Here is an 18,265-nt window from a genome sequence, read left to right as displayed (position 1 = left end):
TTTATATTTCGCCCTATCTCCCCAAGGGGACTCAGGGCATATCATAGTACACATACATGGCAAACATTCAATACTGTTTGGACAGACAGGTCAGAACAGAACAGACAGAAAGGAGGTATGTTGTCTCAGAGTTCAGTTTCGATGCCTTGGAGGTTGAGTTCAGATTCAGTCAAGGGAGGTGCTGTTGCTTCATTCTCTATGATGAAGAGTCATCAGGACTTCCACCTTCCTTTTTGGTCATCACATTTCTGGTCTTGTTCTTTATGGTGTCGTAAAATACCTCCCACGCTAATTAGCAGTACCTGTTTTCTCTACTTACAGCTCTAAGGTTAACAGTGAGCTGGGCTTGACGGTCAAGTGCTCACCCCAACCGAGCTTCGAACTGGCCACCTTTAAGAACCGGCAGATCTTATTACTGCTGGTGATTTACCAGCTATGCTAAAGCCCAGCCCAGAAAAGGATTTTCTCATTTGCAAGCATAGGCTACATTATAGCGGAAGGAACTGGCAAAACCAACACTGAGTAAGTATTCCCTGCCTAAGAAACCCTATGAAATCCATAGGGTCACCATAGGTTGACTTGAAGGCCCATGTACATGTAAGCTGAGCCTACTCATGTTTACTTGAAAACAAATTTGATTTTGTTCAATGAAACTTATAAACATAACGAACACTGCTTCCTTCCTAACAAAACGTAATTTTCCTATCACCATGTCAGCTCTCCAAAAAGAGGAGATACATTTTCCCCCTTAACTTTCCATCTTTTTTATGCTTCATTAACAACTATCGGAAAGTTCTGAAGCCCTTAAAACTCATAACCTTATAAAGTTATAAGGTTCCCTGGTCCCTCAGCTCTGCAGTAAAAAAAAGTCCTTAGTAGAAGCTGACTTCATTTGAATAATTCTACAGTTATTGGCCAATAAGTTTTCTGGTCATGAATCGCAAAGTATAAAACAGAGGAAGAAGAAAAGAGGAAACTTTCCAAGATTAGGTTCATCTGAACTGAAGGTGACTATTTTGGAGCCAGAACACATGCTTTGGGCCATTCTATCTGGAATAAAATATCAAACTAGACAAAGAAGGTTTTATAGACAGGATGTAGATGGAGATTTGTGCTCTTTTATCAAATGCTAAAAGTATTACCAGTAAAAGGACACCTGATTTGTAATGGAATCTTCTTTGCACTCTCTCTGGATCAAATGCTGCATCGTAAGTCTATAAAAATGATTGTCAGTCTGTAACATTAAAGAGAGAATCACTTCTCTTTCGGGAAGCGGTCATTTTTTATAACAATGCAGTACATTGCCAGCATTATATAAGATGTTGCATAAGAATACGTTGAATGGATAGATATCCTGTAAATCTATCCTCCCATCCGTTCTCTTCAACAGAAAAATATTAATTGCATTGTTCATCCCCCAAATCATAACATCAAAAAAGAAACAGTTAATGCTGTCACTTCAGGATGGAAGTAGCAGGGAATATTAAATGATGGGTATTGGTGGCTGTTCAGTGGAGTAGGGAATCCACTTTGTGTTATAATCCGAACTTTAAGAGAACCTCTCAAAGCACTGAGCCTATTTTGGGGGTATATTTCAGCACTTGGACAGCTACTTTCAACTTGAGATTACAATGCAGAATGCACCCTCTGTCATCACACAAAACTCACTAACACAGTTTTGGGTTCCAATTATTTATTTATTTATTTTACAGTATTTATATCCCACTCTTCTCACCCCAAAGGGGCCTCAGGGCGGATCACACTGTACACATATAAAACAAACATTCAATGCCATATAACATAGAACAGAGACAGAGACAGACGCAGAGGCAATTTAAACCTTCTCCATCTTCCAGCTTCCTGACTTTATGCTTGATTCCGGCCACAGGGGGAGCAACTGCTTCATCATCCACTGCGACGGCCACTTCCTCATTCCAATGGCGGCTGGGTGATTTTTATGGTGTCGTAAATTAGCCTCCCCACAAATATGTGGTACCTAAATTTCCTACTTGATAGATGCAACTATCTTTCGGGTTGCATAGGTCAGCAATGAGCAGGGGCTATATTTTATTTTTAATTGTTGGGTGCTCACCCTGACACGGGCTGGCCTCGAACTCATGACCTCTTGGTCACAGCCCGACCCAATAACTCATTCTGTCTTCTGCACTTCACAACCAACTGTTGTGAAAGGCCCTTATACCACTAATATTTTAACTTAGTATTACAGTACTCTGGATGTGGATAACTGTAAGAGGCTACAAGCCTGACTCGGGGAATATACACATGCCCACTGACCCCTTGAAAAGAAATCGATCTTTTTGCCCCCATATGTTCCACTCAATATTCCCTAGAGAACGTGGAGGCATTTTCACCATCTTTTGCACTCCTTAGACATAGAAAAGACTTTTTTTTTTACCACAAGTCAATGCTAATTTGTTTCCTGATGTGGGGGAAAGGCCTCCCTTTGGTTATTTTAGCCCCAGGGGTGCCAAAATTGTGCCACAATTGCCTCTAGATGGCAATTCCTTAAAAAAAAACCTGAAACCTGGGCTCCTGTTCCTTTAATGGTTGTATAAAGACATAATTTCAAAAGTGTTGTTACCTGGTTATGTAACAAGCAGTACCTGCTGGAATTCCCAATTCCATATAACTACTAAAAGTGAAAAATTCCTCTCCAGTTTTCAATCTGGCAACCCTAGATGAGTGCCAGAAACACTATGGATGGCTGCATACAGCTTGCAGATCATTGGTATGAGCTGGTCATTGACCATAATAAAAGTTTATTTACTTACTTAGTTGGCAAATCACACCCCGACACTAAATCTATGACTCATGTTGGCAATGTCAGCTGTGGCAAGTAATTGGTGATGGCTGACTCCCATAGCTTCGAGTTCAGTTATGACAGGGCTGCCAAGCTCATTTTCATTGAGGGCCACATCGACCTTATGACTGCCTTCAAAGGGCTGTTGATTCCATGGACAAAGAATCTGTGGATAAACACAAACATACACACACAGAGTGATCAGTGCTCTTTATTTTTTTTTACCCCATTTGGGTCCCCAGATATTATTTAATGGCACCTTACATCACTTTTGATTATCCACCATGATTATTCGGATTGGTGATAATGGGAGTTGCGGCTTTGAGGTTGGGTAAAGTTTGAAGTCAGACATCATATCCCCAAGACTTGTATCTAAATTCAAACCCAACTATCATGGCTAAACAGAATAAATGGCATCCTTCCTATAGTTTCTGTATCACAACTTTCATCAACGCTAGTCATTATGTCTAATACAGGAATTGTAATCCAGCATCTGGAGGGTCAGATCAAATTACATGGAGGGGCTGGGTATGATGCACAGGTCTTGAGTTTGACACATGTACTCTATGGCCTGTATTTTAAACTTGAAAGGTACTATTAAAGGTCTTGAATCCCATTTCCAAATCAGTTCAGCATCTTGGATAGCTTTTTTAAAGCTAAACATCTGGAGCAAATGTGTTATCTCTCTGATATGAAATACATTAAGCCATGAATGTGTATCATTTAATGTGACTAGATGCACTTTCTGGACACATGTAGAAATTATGGCTAGCATTCTGCCAGGTATTTGCATCATCATAAATGAGCATCTAAAGATGAATTGCAACACTGAACTATATCCATATTTTCAGGAGAGATGCAGAGATGTGGCTACATCTTTGGGGGAATTGTGCAATGGGCATCACAGTGTGGTGGGTCCTGTTGTGCAATGGGACACAGCACAAAACATCGCAGTTCACAGGGAAGATTGTCTTTTGTATCAGGCATGTAGTTCTGTTGTTAGAAAGTTATGTGTTATGTTTTCTGATGCATTATCTTGGCTCCAATTTTCTCTGTAACTCATCACAAAGCATACATATAACCAGTAATTTCCATCCTTTTTGTTTTACAAATGCAGGGCTAATGCTAGAGGCAACAAAAAGCTAGTGATGGACAACTTGACAGGATGGTTTCTGCCATTAAAATATTTATCAGGACAGGAGCATCCTTACCTATCAGAATGAGTTCAATTTGCCTGCTTTAGGATATGCAGAATATGTGGCTCTTCAACATTCTTGGAGGAGCCATGCTACCAGGCAGATGGGGAGAATTATCATCCAAAAAAGTAATTTTTCCAAGCTATTTTCTTTGGATAAATACCTTCACACCTGTGGTCTAATTAATGGTTATCTGGACTTTTGGTAAGAACATTACTTATCAAAATGGGTAGTTAAGTGTGATGTTCACAGATCCTGATTCTGTATCCATACCCAGTGACTGTATTGATCTCACAAATCCATGCTGATTCCACATGGTTTGTTCCAAGCTTTCTGTGCTGTGGAACTGAGGCCCCTTCCACATAGCTGCATAAAATCCTACATTATCTGCTTTGAACTGGGTTATATGGCAGTGTGGACTCAGATAACCAAGTTTAAAGCAGATATTGTGGAATTTTCGGCCTTGATATTCTGGGTTATATGGCTGTGTGGAAGGGCTCTGAGACCAACAGTGGATAGTTTTCCTGAAACACTTTCCGAACTACATGAGGGCCTCTGCATGGACAATTTCAGCCACATTTGTGTTTTCATGTCAGTAGGAAACCCTGCTCTGGCCTTTAGTCTTTATTTTAAAGGAGTTGTTAGGTAGCCTTGTGTGAAAGTAAGCAATCAAACAAATGTTACAGACCAGAACAGGACTCAAATGCACTCTGCTAATAAAAAGAAACCTCTTCTGGTGAAGTCAGTTCCCAAACATTAAGCTGAGAGCTGTGAGCTGCAAGTACCATGCTAACCATCCATGTGTGACATAGTGTTTTGTTGTTATTGTTGTGTGCTTTCAAGTTGTTTCTGACTTACAGCAATTCTTAAGGCAACCCTGATGTCTCCAAATCTGTTAAGTGCCACCAGGACTAGAACTAGAAACTCTTGTCTTTACAGATAGGTACCCTGCATAGTGAGCCAGCTGTGCTCAACACATTAATGCATTTCCTGATAGTGAAGACTCACAGCTGTTGTATTTATTTAGCTATTAGATTTCGTCAACAGTCAGAAAACATGGATGGATCATTGACTGGTCAATTACACATTTTCCTAGCTTAAATTTGATGCATTCTGCTCTTGACTCAACTCTTTGATTTGGCTCCTAACATCTTATTCCTTCTCTGTGTTCACCAATGGTTAGTGTTTTCTTCTGCTGAGGCAAAAGCCCAGGTTTAGCCAAAGGACTATGATTCAGCTGTCATATATAGTGTTAATATTTGTACACTCAGGATTTGTCGGTGTGTTAATATTTTCCAATTGACACAGGCACATTTTTCCTTTTGTGCCACTCTGTTCTGCTTTTGTAAGACCTTACCTAGAATACAATGCCCAATTCTGTGTACAATTCAAGGAGGATACTGACAAGCTTGGATGTGTCCAAAAAAGCATGGCTAAATTTTTAAAAAAGGTCTAGAAGTCTAGTTCTGTGGGGAATGGCTTAAAGCGATTGGTATGTTTAGCTTGGAGAATAAAAAGTTAAGAGGGTACAGGATAACAATATTTTAATATTTGGAGGAATTTCGAAGGGATACCAAAGAGGTAGCAAGTTTGGTTGTTGTTTTTTTTACTAGGACACACAGAAATTGACACAAATTCCAGGAAATGAGATTCTACCTATACATTAGGAAGAACTTTCCAGTGATAAGGACTGTATTTGACAATGGAATATGCTGTTTCAGAGTGTGGTGGAGTCTCATTCTTTGGAGGTGTTTGTAATAGAGGCTGAGCCATCTCTCAATAGTGCTTTAATTCTATATTCCTGCCTGGCAAAATAGGTTAGGCTGGATGGATCTTCTGGTCCCTTCCAACTGTATGATTCTATTATTTACACACCCATTCTTTACTTTTTGAAGTAAAAACACATGTATTATGGAACTGGAAATAGGAGAAAGAGAGATTGGTAAAGTTGCAGGCACAAGCCAACAAGTTCCTTGCAGGTACAACCTTCCTGAAATTTGAAAAACTATTTTTTCCAAAGCTGAAATTAGAACATAAAATTGTACAGAATAAAGACAGCCCCTTAGACCTTGACTAGACTTTAATTGAAGAGTCTATCCTCCATTGAACTGTTCCTTATTGTGTTGACTTGTTTTATGTTGTAATTACTTTATTTTCTTTTTGGTTGTATTTTACAGGTATAACTCAGTTAACAAGATGTATCCCTGGACATTACTTCCATATGGAAAATTTGGCACTGGAGGCAGAAATAACGTGAAAATAATATGAATAAATTCCTGTACCACAAAAAGAGCAGCTCAACACGTTTCAGACAACTTGTTATTCAAAACCAACAATATGCAAATGTGAAATGAATCAACCAGACACTTTGCACAAAGAAACAAAAAGAATTCAAACCTTCTCGAGACTACTTGAGAGCTTCTTCCAACTGCATCCAGGGATAACTTCTCCTTTCATGAACTTCCACTTTTCTTATAACAACATCCTGTTTGGCAAGTAGTTCAACTGAATATCCTTTGTGGTTTCTTCTGACCCCTATAATTCTATCCAAAATCCACAAAACAGCAATATGTTTATTGGACAATCCAAAGCTCCATTGGGTTCTTCACCAGGGATAATACATGAGAAGAATTTTTTAATGTTGTTAGAATCACAGGCATACAATTTGCTAAGATCTTGTTTCTATTGTTGTGAGTTAAGAGGATCTGGAGTGGTGGTTCTCAACCTGTGGGTCTCCAGATGTTTTGGCCTTCAACTCCCAAAAATCCTAAAAGCTGGTAAACTGGCTGGGATTTCTGGGAGTTGTAGGCCAAAAAAAACTGGAGACCCACAGGTTGAGAACCACCGATCTGGAGGGATATCAAGGGAGGCCGTGGTCAATCCCCTTTTTGGTCATGGTGGCACATTTCCTATGATTTCCATTTTGGTGGCTGGACTTTAAGATATATGTTTTAATATGCTGGTGGTAGCAGGTGAAACAAACTTGTATGTTCTCTCCTTTTTTCTGGTGTGTTGCTCATGCATTTTCAGTAAGGAATTCTGGTAGGAACCATGTTTTTACCATGCCTTTTGTAGACAACTACACACACTTGAGGTGGAAGCAAAAATAATAAAATCCCATGCTTTCTCAATGCAGCCTTTATTTACTGGAGAAATACTGCTGTTAATTGCTATTAAAAGTCTGACTTTCTTTACCCATTTTTCACCCTTCTTTCAAATGCTGCCAAAGGTTGGAGAGGAAAAGAGAAGAAAGCAAGAAGTTTGCAAAAAGCCATTGTCAGTGACTTTTATTAACTGGGATACACCTGTATTTCTTTATGTCATTCATAGGGAGAAAAGTGAGATGTACTTTTAATAAAATGAATGCAGGAAAAGGGAAAGGGAGGGAAAAAGTTTGGTTTCAAAGCAGTTCTTGTTTTTTTCCAAAATGTTTAATCTGTCTTCCCCTTGAACAGCAAACAGTTATTACATCTGTTCTCCCCTTGAGTAGCAAATGTCAATTCTTTTACTTAGAAAGGGCTGAACCCAGAAAATATCCACATTAGAAGCCTTGTAAGGCAGGTCCTACTTGAAAAGGGAAGTTAAGTAGTTACTCTTCACAGCAAAAAGTTCTCCTGAGATTCATATCTGTCAATACAATACAATTCAAGAGGAAATCTGTCCCATCTGAACCAAGAATCAATAGTTCTCTTTTAAGCCTCATTCCAAAGGGGACAGCTGCTGCACTGAAGGCTCCTGTAAAAGATTAGATATTAACACTTTATCATTTGTCAGCTGGCTGAGTGGCAAAACATTTCATAAATATTTTTCTGATGCCTCATACAAAGATATGTGGGAGATGGTCGCTTCATTATCCCTGAGATCACAGAAGGCCATTTCTCATTTTCTCTGGGTAAAGCACAACACCAAAGAAACGAGTCCCAGGATGTGCTCTGAGGGGGGGAAATGAGACATAACTCAAGTGGAATATTTCCTTTTCCTTGGTTTGAAAGCAGTGGTTTTTAGAGAACAGTTAGCTGGATTTTGGAAATATGAAATCAAAGCAGTGTTATATGTACATTGGTAGAGCAGACCCGTTGAATTAAAGTTTCAATGGCATGTCGACACATATGTAAAAGTCATTGGTTTAATAGGTCTACTCTAGCTAGGACTACCAATAATTCAGTCCTTGGAAATAATTCATCTATATCCATAGTAAAAGTGAAAATATGTATTTATGTGTGTGCTGGGGTGCCCACTTACACAGACAGGCTCCCACTTGCATAAACAGCTATGATCCCCACCTATGAGGACCCACCAAAGGCCCTCCATCCAGAGACAATGCAGATTATAACGAGCGCCGTTAATATGTCGAACCTCTGCCAGTGTCCTCCACAAACACAAGACTGCCCACTGCCCACTGCCCAAGTGAATGCTTTCATACAGGCCAATTTCATCCTAGATTGTACCCTGTTTCCCCTAAAATAAGACATCCCCAGAAAATAAGACCTAGCAGAGGTTTTGCTGAATTGCTAAATATAAGGCCTCCCCCGAAAGTAAGACCTAGAAAAGTTTTTGTTTGGAAGCATGCCCGCCGAACAGAACACCAGAGCATGCAGGCTCGGTAAATGTACGTACCATAGTACATGTACATATTACATAGTACATGGAAATATTGGCAGTAACAAGAAATTCTTGATAGGATTCAGTGTTTGTCTGGTTATGCTGGTTTGTGATGACAACTACTGTACAGTATATATAAAATGTTCAATTTTTGCTCAATAATAAATGTGAATTCTTCTTTATGGAAAAATAAGACATCCCCTAAAAATAAGACCTAGTGCATCTTTGGGAGCAAAAATTAATATAAGACACTGTCTTTTTTTCGGGGAAACACGGTATGTGTTTCCTCCACCACAAACATCTCAGTCTTTCAGACTCTCTCCATTGGTGTGGAATTTGCATGATCCCACCCACTGCCTCTTCCATAACCCTTTTCTATTATTTTCTATGGTGCATAGCAATCAGAGCAGAATTGATCAGTAACTGAACATACTGGAGAGGACTGGGGGCCGGACTCAACATGATGGTAGATGCAGTTCACCCTTCTTCAAGACAGAGCACTGTGTGCCCCACTGACAATGAACCTGGTCCACATTTCGCACATAGAAGCCCCAAGGACAACAAAAATTACTGAAAAGGTTTGGGGAAAATTGATTTTGATTTATAGGAGTTGTAGTTCACCTACATCCAGAGAACACTGTGAATCCAAACAATGGTGCATTTGGACCAGACTTGGCACGCATACCCAATATGCCCAAATATGAATACTGGTGGGTTTTGGGGGGAAGTGCCCTTGACATTTTGATATTTTACGTACTAGGATTTAAAGTTCACCTGCAATCAAAGAATTTGAATCCCACCAAAGATGGACCTGGACTTTATTTGGCACACAGAACCCCCATGACCAATAAAAAATTAAGGAGGGCTTTGGGGAAAACTCACCTTGATTTGGGGGGGCTGTAGTTCACCTACATTCAGAAAGTACTGTGATCCCAAATGATGATGCACACATGCCTGATAAGCCCAAATTTGAATACTAGAAGGGTTTGGGTGGGATTGACCTTGATTTTTGAAGTTGTAATTTATTTACAACCAGAGAAACTGTGAACCCCACTGACAATAACAATTACATTTTGTGGACTTTATTATTCATATATTTGATTGATATGTTCTCTCTAGGAAACTCTAGGTCCTCCAAGTAACTCCATGATCAACTTCCTCTGAACCTAGAAATTCCTAGAGACATGTTCTCTCGGGTAAAAATATTAGTTGTTTGTTTGCCATTTTCCCACTTTCATGGGGATCTTGCACTCCCAACTCTGCACAAATATGGAGCAGTATCTATTTATAAATAAGAAGTATCTTTTTATCTATCCCTGAGAAACAGATGTGTTCCCTTGGTTTTACATTTGCAAATAAGATCCTTTTGAAAGATACCTTCAATTTTACCTTGATTTATGGTAACTGAGGATGGATTTGAATACTGATCTCCTCAATCCAAGAGCAGAAGTCTACAGTATTATTATTATTATTATTATTATTATTATTATTATTATTATTATTATGTTTATTAATAACCAGCTTTTTCTCTCTACAGGGAAACTTTAGATGTGCTGGCTGTGCTGACTGGGGATGTTGAGATTGGATATCCAACAAGAAACCATTCTAACCCCAGTTGCCCAGATACATAGTCTTAGCCAATAAATACATACATAATGATCAAATAATTCAGTCACAATCATCTCATAGTTAATTTGATCCCATTTCACTCGTGATATAAACACTACCAACTTAGGAAACAATCTGTTTACAACTACTTACCAAATTTAATTCTTGGCTGGGCTAATATGGACATTTTAAAATTGTATCAGAATGAACAGCAGAGCTAAACAGAACATGCCAATTGATTTCCATCACGAATCCTTTTTATTAGACCTCAATGTACAACTTGTCAGATTTTTATATTCAGTTCATGGGCTGGAATAATAATTATATAATAATAATTACTGCATTTTTATTATTCCAGTTTGACCAGGATAATGAGAAAAATTAAGATAATTATTAAGATATGTTTATCACAACTGTCGTTGCTCCCAGGAGTGTTAATGACTTCATCAAGATACACTGGAAGGATAAAATACTCTCCTTAATGATTTTGGGATTTTTTTGGGGGGGGGGGAGGGGTTGCCCAGCGAATTTGGAAATACTCTTTATACATGGAAGTGGGCTTTATATGCACCTCCTGAACCTACCTGTGCATGATGCTAACAGCTCTTTCTGATGCACAGATTTTACAAAGCTTGTGTGATGCAATGTGAAGATTAGGTGTTATTGCACCAGGGAGGCCAGCAAAGGAGCACAAAAGATGAATTGGCACTATTGCATGAATTGAGAGAGATATCGTAATGAAGGTATTCATATGGTATATATCTGCTATTGCTGCTCATGCAACTGCCATGGAATAGCATCTTTGTGGAACAAAATCCATAATCCAGTTGTCTAAAGAAACATTGCAGGGAGGAAATGCCTTGCTAGTGCATGTAAGCCACTTATCCTTCTGGAACAAACCAATTGCAAAAGGACCTTTCTTTTGCTTGGAGATATGATGAAATAAATTACAGTGAATGTTGAAGATTTGGTGAATGTTGACAATCCCAGATTAAAATCATGCAACGTTTGTGAGTTTCCCTAGATCAGTTACCTGGCTATTGTTGAAGTGCAGAGTTCTGAATTAGAGAGCCCCACTTCCCAACTCAGCAAAGCACTTCTTAACTCTACCTTACAAAAAGCTGTTTTATAATGGATCAAACTATTTGTCAGACTATTTGTATGCATAACCCAAAGCCTGCACTACAAGTTGCAGAATATCTGAGCCATCATAATAGCCAAGATCCTATACCAAAGAGATAATGTGCAACTGTAGATTGATATATGACAGCAGTGTACAAGTGAATTGTAATACTGCACAACTGAATGTGCAAAATAAATGCTGAGCACACATTTCTGTTGTTGGAAAAACATTTCCATATGCAATGCATAGTAGCACCACATGTGCGATGGCCACATGTTCAACTTTCTTTTTGCAACTTGAATTTGATGTCACACTATGGCTGTAAAATACAACCACTTGCATAAGGGGATTTATGCACGTCTAAGACAATAACATGACTTTAGCTGATGTTTCCAAACTTCAGTTAATTTACACTTTGGAAATGGCCTTGGAGAGTTTTTAACATTAAAATAATAAATACATAAAATTTATTGAATATGTCAACAAACCATACCGAATTCAAAGAAATAATACAATATTCACCAGAAACATGAAAACCATGTTAGTAACAGCCTACAACTATTACTACATAAAGAAACAAAAAAAAAGGTAAAGGTTTCCCCTGACGTTAAGACCAGTCATGTCTGACTCTGGGGGTTGGTGCTCATCTCATCTCAATTTCTAAGCCGAAGAGCCAGCGTTGTCCGTAGACACCTCCAAGGTTATGTGGCCGGCATGACTGCATGGAGCACCGTTACCTTTCCACCGGAGCGGTACCTATTGATCTACTCACATTTCGAACTGCTAGGTTGGCAGAAGCTGGAGCTAACAGCGGGTGCTCACTCCACTCCCAGGATTTGAACCTGCAACCTTTCAGTCTGCAAGTTCAGCAGCTCAGTGCTTTAACACACTTCACCACCGGGGTTCCAGGCTACAATTATCTATATATATAAAATGGTAATGAAATTTCAGCCTAGGACAAAACAACAAAACTACACATCCCAGAAAAACTAAACTTGGTAGCACAACCCCTCATCCATGCCTCTACGTTCATACAACAAAAAGAAAAGAAAAATGAAGTCCTAATTAGATTGAGAGGAATAATTGTTTTTATCCAATTGCTGCCAGTTAGAAGGCTAAGCTCCGCCCACTTGGTCTCCTAGCAACCCACTCACCCCAGGGGACAGGCAGAGTTAGGCCTCACTTAGGCCTCTTCCACACTGTCTATAAAATACAGATTATCTGATTTGAACTGGATTATATGGCAGTGTAGACTCAAGGCCCTTCCACACAGCTATACAACCCATTTATAATCTTATATTATCTGCTTTCAACTGGATTATCTTGACTCCACACTGCCATATAATCCACTTCAGTGTGCATTTTACCCAGCTGTGTAGAAGGGGGCTCATAGAAGGGGGCGTAATGTCAGGGGGAAACCTTTACCTTTTACCTTAACCACTACCAATTCCTCAATACTTTATTTCCCATACAACCATACTTCGCCACAGCAACGCGTGGCCGGGCACAGCTAGTTACTACATAAAGAAACAAACAAGGTGCTCACTAAATAAAATAATTGGACTGGATTTTGGCTGCCCTGGAATCATTACAGAAATAATTGGCATTACTATAAATCTAGGATGGGCAAGCTATGGCCAGCATGTTTTGTTTTAAAGTTAAATTAATGGCCCCTTTGCTACTTCTGGAGAGTGGCAAATTTGGCACTGGATTTTCCATGGGTTTGGTGTAGAATGCTTCCCCTAGAATTTGTCCATCCCTGATCTAAATGCATTGACTTGCCATCGTTGCCTTTCAGTTTTTTTGTTTTTTGTTTTGTTTTGTTTTTTGCCATACATCTTGTGCAAGTTTTTGTCCTGGGCAAAGTCAATAAGAATTGGTGGTAACCCAATCATTATACTCATCTTTAACATGAGGACTATCTGTGACTGCTTGGAAACAAACGAAGAGTCAATAGGGAAGGTAATTGGACTTGCACAGTATATAAACATTCACAAACAGTCACAAAAAAGTAGCATTCCGCAACCAGTTATCCAGATGTGTTGATTAGAATTCTCAGGCAGGATGATTCACGTTGTCTGAGGAGGGTGGGCATTGAAATTCAACACAATTGTAGAGTTACTGTTGGGAATATTGAAAACTGGTATTCTTCTCTCTTCCCATCCCATTTCTGTAACTCTTGAAGAAGAAAAATGATTCTGGTGAATATCTAAGGCCCGTTCTGCACTGCACATAAAATCCAGATTATCTGCTTTTGACTGGATTATATGGCAGTGTAGACTCATATAATCTAAAGCAGATAATATGGATTATCTGGTTTTATAATCTGGATTATATGGCAGTGTAGAAAGAGCCTGAGTTAGCAAAAATGCGATATATAAACTCCAAAGACTGAAATATCTAAGAAACACATGACATTGATGAAAGAATGAAATAGTTATGCTCAGTAACATTAGTGAACATTTTTTATAGAATCCTAGTATTGGAAGCATCCAAAATGGTTGTCTAGTCCTATCCTCTGCCGTCTAGGAATTAATAACTAAAGCACTCCTGAAAGATGTCCATCCAACTTATTTAAAGACCTCCAAAGGAAAATCCCACCACTTTCCAAGGCAGTATATTTTCCTTTTAAACATTTGTTATAGTAAAGTTCTTCTTAATATTCAGTATGTGCTCTCTCTCTCTCTCTCTCTCTCTCTCTCTCTCTCTCTCTCTTTCTTTCTTTTTTGTAATTTGATTGTCAGCAGCTAGGAAGGTCACTTAAGAGGACAGAAATCACACATAGACTGACATGATCTCAACGTCTCTGCAGAAGAAGTTACACGAAGCATTTTTGATGCATGTCTGTCAAGAGTGCTTAATCTGAAATTAAATCAGACTTTGATCCCAAACTTTTCAGATGTATGCAAGACCTTGCTGAAAAGTGAGCGAGGGGAGTCTTATCACAAGGATAGGTTCTCATTAGGACAAAAGGAGAATAAATTCCTGGCTCAAAGATTGCATGGCTGCTGCGTTTCAAAGCATTCTGTTGTTTAACTTACAGTGACCTCTAGAGGCCTACTTAAATCATATATTTTTGAAAAAATGAGTTTAGCAAAACACTTCTTAGCTAAATGTATGTAGTGGGCCCTTGGTGTCCATTGGGATGCCAAAATCCCTGGATGCTAAAGTCCTGTTATATCCAATGGTATAGTAAAATAATCAGGTTTACCATTTGGAGATAGATAGACAGACAGACAGACAGACACACACACACACACTTGGATTGGGAGAGAGGGAATATTTGCAAGCTGTGGCTGGTTGAATCATTGGATGCAGAACTTGTGGATATGGAGGGACAACAGTATATTGTTTTAATGTGGTCATGCTTTCCGCAATGGGCATTTCTACTGCCAATCTTTGGAAGGCTTTACCAACTACCAGTTTAGTTACTGAAGCTCAGAGGAAGGCTGGGTAAGAATCATACAGCCCTTCCAATGTTGTTGGACTGTAACTTCCAGCATTCCTCGCCATTGTGTTGTTAAGCCATGGCTCTCCGCCACTCAAAAAAAGAAGTATAGATCATCAAGAGACTTCAAGCAAGATATGATTTTTCTTTATTATAAAACATTTTCCGTGACTCTAGAATTGCAAAATGTTAAAGTTGCTAGAGTTTCCAGGATGGACCTAGAAGTAGCTGCACCCTCAAAACTAAATACAGTAGAGTCTCACTTATCCAAGCTAAACGGGCCGGCAGAAGCTTGGATAAGTGAATATCTTGGATAATAAGGAGGGATTAAGGAAAAGCCTATTAAACATCAAATTAGGTAATGGTTTTACAAATTAGGCACCAAAACATCATGTTATACAACAAATTTGACAGAGAAAGTAGTTCAATACGCAGTAATGTTATGTTGTAATTACTGTACTTACGAATTTAGCACCAAAATATCACGATATATTGAAAACATTGACTACAAAAATGGTTTGGATAATCCAGAAACTTGGATAAGCGAGGCTTGGATAGTGAGACTCTACTGTAAATCTAACCCTTCAATAAATGTATAAACTTGAGATTTCATGCATAACTTGTATCTTTCATGGATTGTGTCAATTCCTAAATGTATAAACTGCATCAAATGAATGTATCTAAAATGTGTCTAGAAGGCAGCTCCCTTTCCGTGCCCTCAGCATAATCTCTTGGGAGCAGGGATTAATCAGACAGGTTCCCTCCAGCTATTTCTCAAATAAACAAGAAAATCAGACAGATGATTGTATTTGTTACCAGGATGAGCTCAGGATGTTTGTTCCTTCAACTTAATGCTGAGACTCTGCCACTCCCTCCGTAGTCAAGCCCTTGATTTTTTGGAATCATCATCTTTGTCTTTTGGATCTTGCACCCTTTAGGCTCTTCCACATAGTCATATAACCCAGAATATCAATGCAAATAATCCACAATATCTGCTTGAACTGGGTTATTTGAGTCCACACTGCCATATAATCCAGTTCAATGTGGATTTTATACAGCTGTTTGGAAAGGCCCTCTGTTTCACATAGAACTGGACACTTGAGTGAATCAGAGACTCATCAGCATATCCACATCACCATTTCCTCCGGGATAGTGCCCTTCCAAGGGGCATCTCTACAATGGACTGGCTCTTTAAACTGACCAACTATCAGCAAACTTTCCTCCCACCACACAAATCTCCTCATGCAGGTGTGACATCAAAGGAACCCCATCACAATCCTGGCAGATTCTTGCCTGCCTCTCTCTTCAGCTAATCAGCGGAGGGAGCAGGAAGTCTGAACAGCTGTCAGAACTGTATAAGATGTCATGTATTTTTCTGTGAATTTGTGCATTTACTTCTTGAAGCGTATTGCTTGTACTTGCATTTGTATTTGGACAAATCATAATAAACCTCTGTAGCTTTGCCTTCAACTCGGAGTGCCTGTACTCTGTTCTGGCTGATCTGGTGTAATAAAAGCTCACCGGGCACGGACCTCTCTAACCACAGTCCTAGCTGAAATCACTACATAAGGTTATGGGAGTTAAACTGGCACCTCATCTATACTGCCACATAATGCAGTTTCATATGAGTCTTCATTGCTATAAAATGCAGTTCAATGCAGTTAAACTGCATTCTGAAACTGCATTATATGGCAGTGTAGATGGGGGATTTGCAATCCAAGAATATCTGGAGGCCACTTGATTCTCATCTCAAAACAAATCCCTAGGTAGGTTTCTTACACATAACACAATAACAGCATTTTCTTGTGCCTTTAACTGCCATGGATCTGTCCTAAGAAATCCTGAAAGTTGCAGTTCTGTGACGTATTTAGAATTCTCTGTCAGAGACCCCTAGTGCCTCACCAGACTACAAATCCAGGGATTCCATAGTATGAAATGGTATTAGTTCAAGTGAACTCAAATTATTATTAGCATGTCTTTTTCTATTCAGTGTGTAAACTGCATTGTCCCCTTTTAAGATTGTTCTTAAAACCTGGACTTGTAGTGCTTTTTAAAAAACGTTGTAGGGGTTGCAATTATTTTTTTATTTCTCCTTATTTATATGTATGCCTTTGTGTGGTGTTCCTGCTATACTTGCATTCCATGAAATAATGGGCAGAAGAATAAAAACAGCCATTAAAGATACAAGAGGCATGTTCAGTTTTTACTTTGTCAACAAAAGCTAAGTACAGTTGGCTTTCCACATTTGCAGGTTTCACTTTTATAGACTTGATTATTTGTGGATTTGATTAGTATGGTCTTTCTAGGAATCTATAGGTACTCTGGCACAACTATATTGTCAATTTCTGGAGAAAGTTGACTACAGAATCACAATGGAGGACTCGGAGATTCCTTGAGAAATTAGATAAAGATATTGTGGGTTTTCATTTGTGATTTTTTCACTTCCATGGGAGCCCTGTGCCCTTAACCCCAGAAAATGTGGAAGGCTGTTTGTAGAGTAAATTAAGGGTGAGGTTTTATAAGCCTTCTCAAACTTTCATGATTTTTAGAAGTCCAACGAAACTAGAGCAGCCTCCTGATCCTATTGCCAATTTAGTTTGGGTAAGAAATATTTATAGTTTATGCAAGGATGGGGGATTATTCAAGAGCTCTCTGAAAACTATGTGAAGGACAACTTTTTGTGAGTCTCCTTGTTGAGCAGTCAGGTGGGGGAAAGCAGTATTGTCTTCTAGTTCCACCTTTAAAAACAAATACCAACAGGAACTTTCAAAGGACAGATTCCTCTTCAAAGTTTGCTATGAAGACAGCAGAAAATGTTGGCCTTGATGGATTATGATGGAATTTCCAATTTCACCTTTAAGATCAGGAGATGAGGAAATGCTCTACTGCTTTTACAAAATTCTCTTTCCTGGCACTAATAAAAGTTCAGTGCAAAATATGAACATAAAAAACTGCCTTACATCATGTTTTCTATCTACCTTTAATGGCAACTGGCAATAGACTTTTCTTTCACAGCCTTGCTGGGGAAAACCTATTTTGTTCATTTTGTTCATTTTGTTTGGGGATGTGTGACCTTTCAGAAGTTAAAATCATAGAACCATCAAGTTGGAAGAAACCTGAAGGGCCATCCAGTCCAACCACCTGCCATGCAGGAATGCAAAGTTGAGGGATAATTCCCATTACACACAGCCAGAATGACAAATGAACAGGAATGATGAGAGCTAAAGCTCAACCAGATCTAGAGATCTGTGGTCCAGTGTTGTAGATCTCTCCCATCTTCTACTTTGTTGTGGTAGGCTTTCAAGTAGTTTCTAACCTGTGATGACACTGTCACATGGTTTTCTTGGCAAAATTGGATCTGAAAAGACATATCCTTCCTTTACTACCTGCTCGTATTTTATCCCAAAATTGTTGGGGTTAAAGCAGGGATCTAGTGTCTACAGAGTCTGTGTTGTATTCCTTAAAGT

Source organism: Anolis carolinensis, chromosome 2 (assembly GCF_035594765.1).
Source record: "Anolis carolinensis isolate JA03-04 chromosome 2, rAnoCar3.1.pri, whole genome shotgun sequence".
Taxonomy (NCBI): domain Eukaryota; kingdom Metazoa; phylum Chordata; class Lepidosauria; order Squamata; family Dactyloidae; genus Anolis; species Anolis carolinensis.
Note: the sequence above shows the minus strand (reverse complement) of the source record.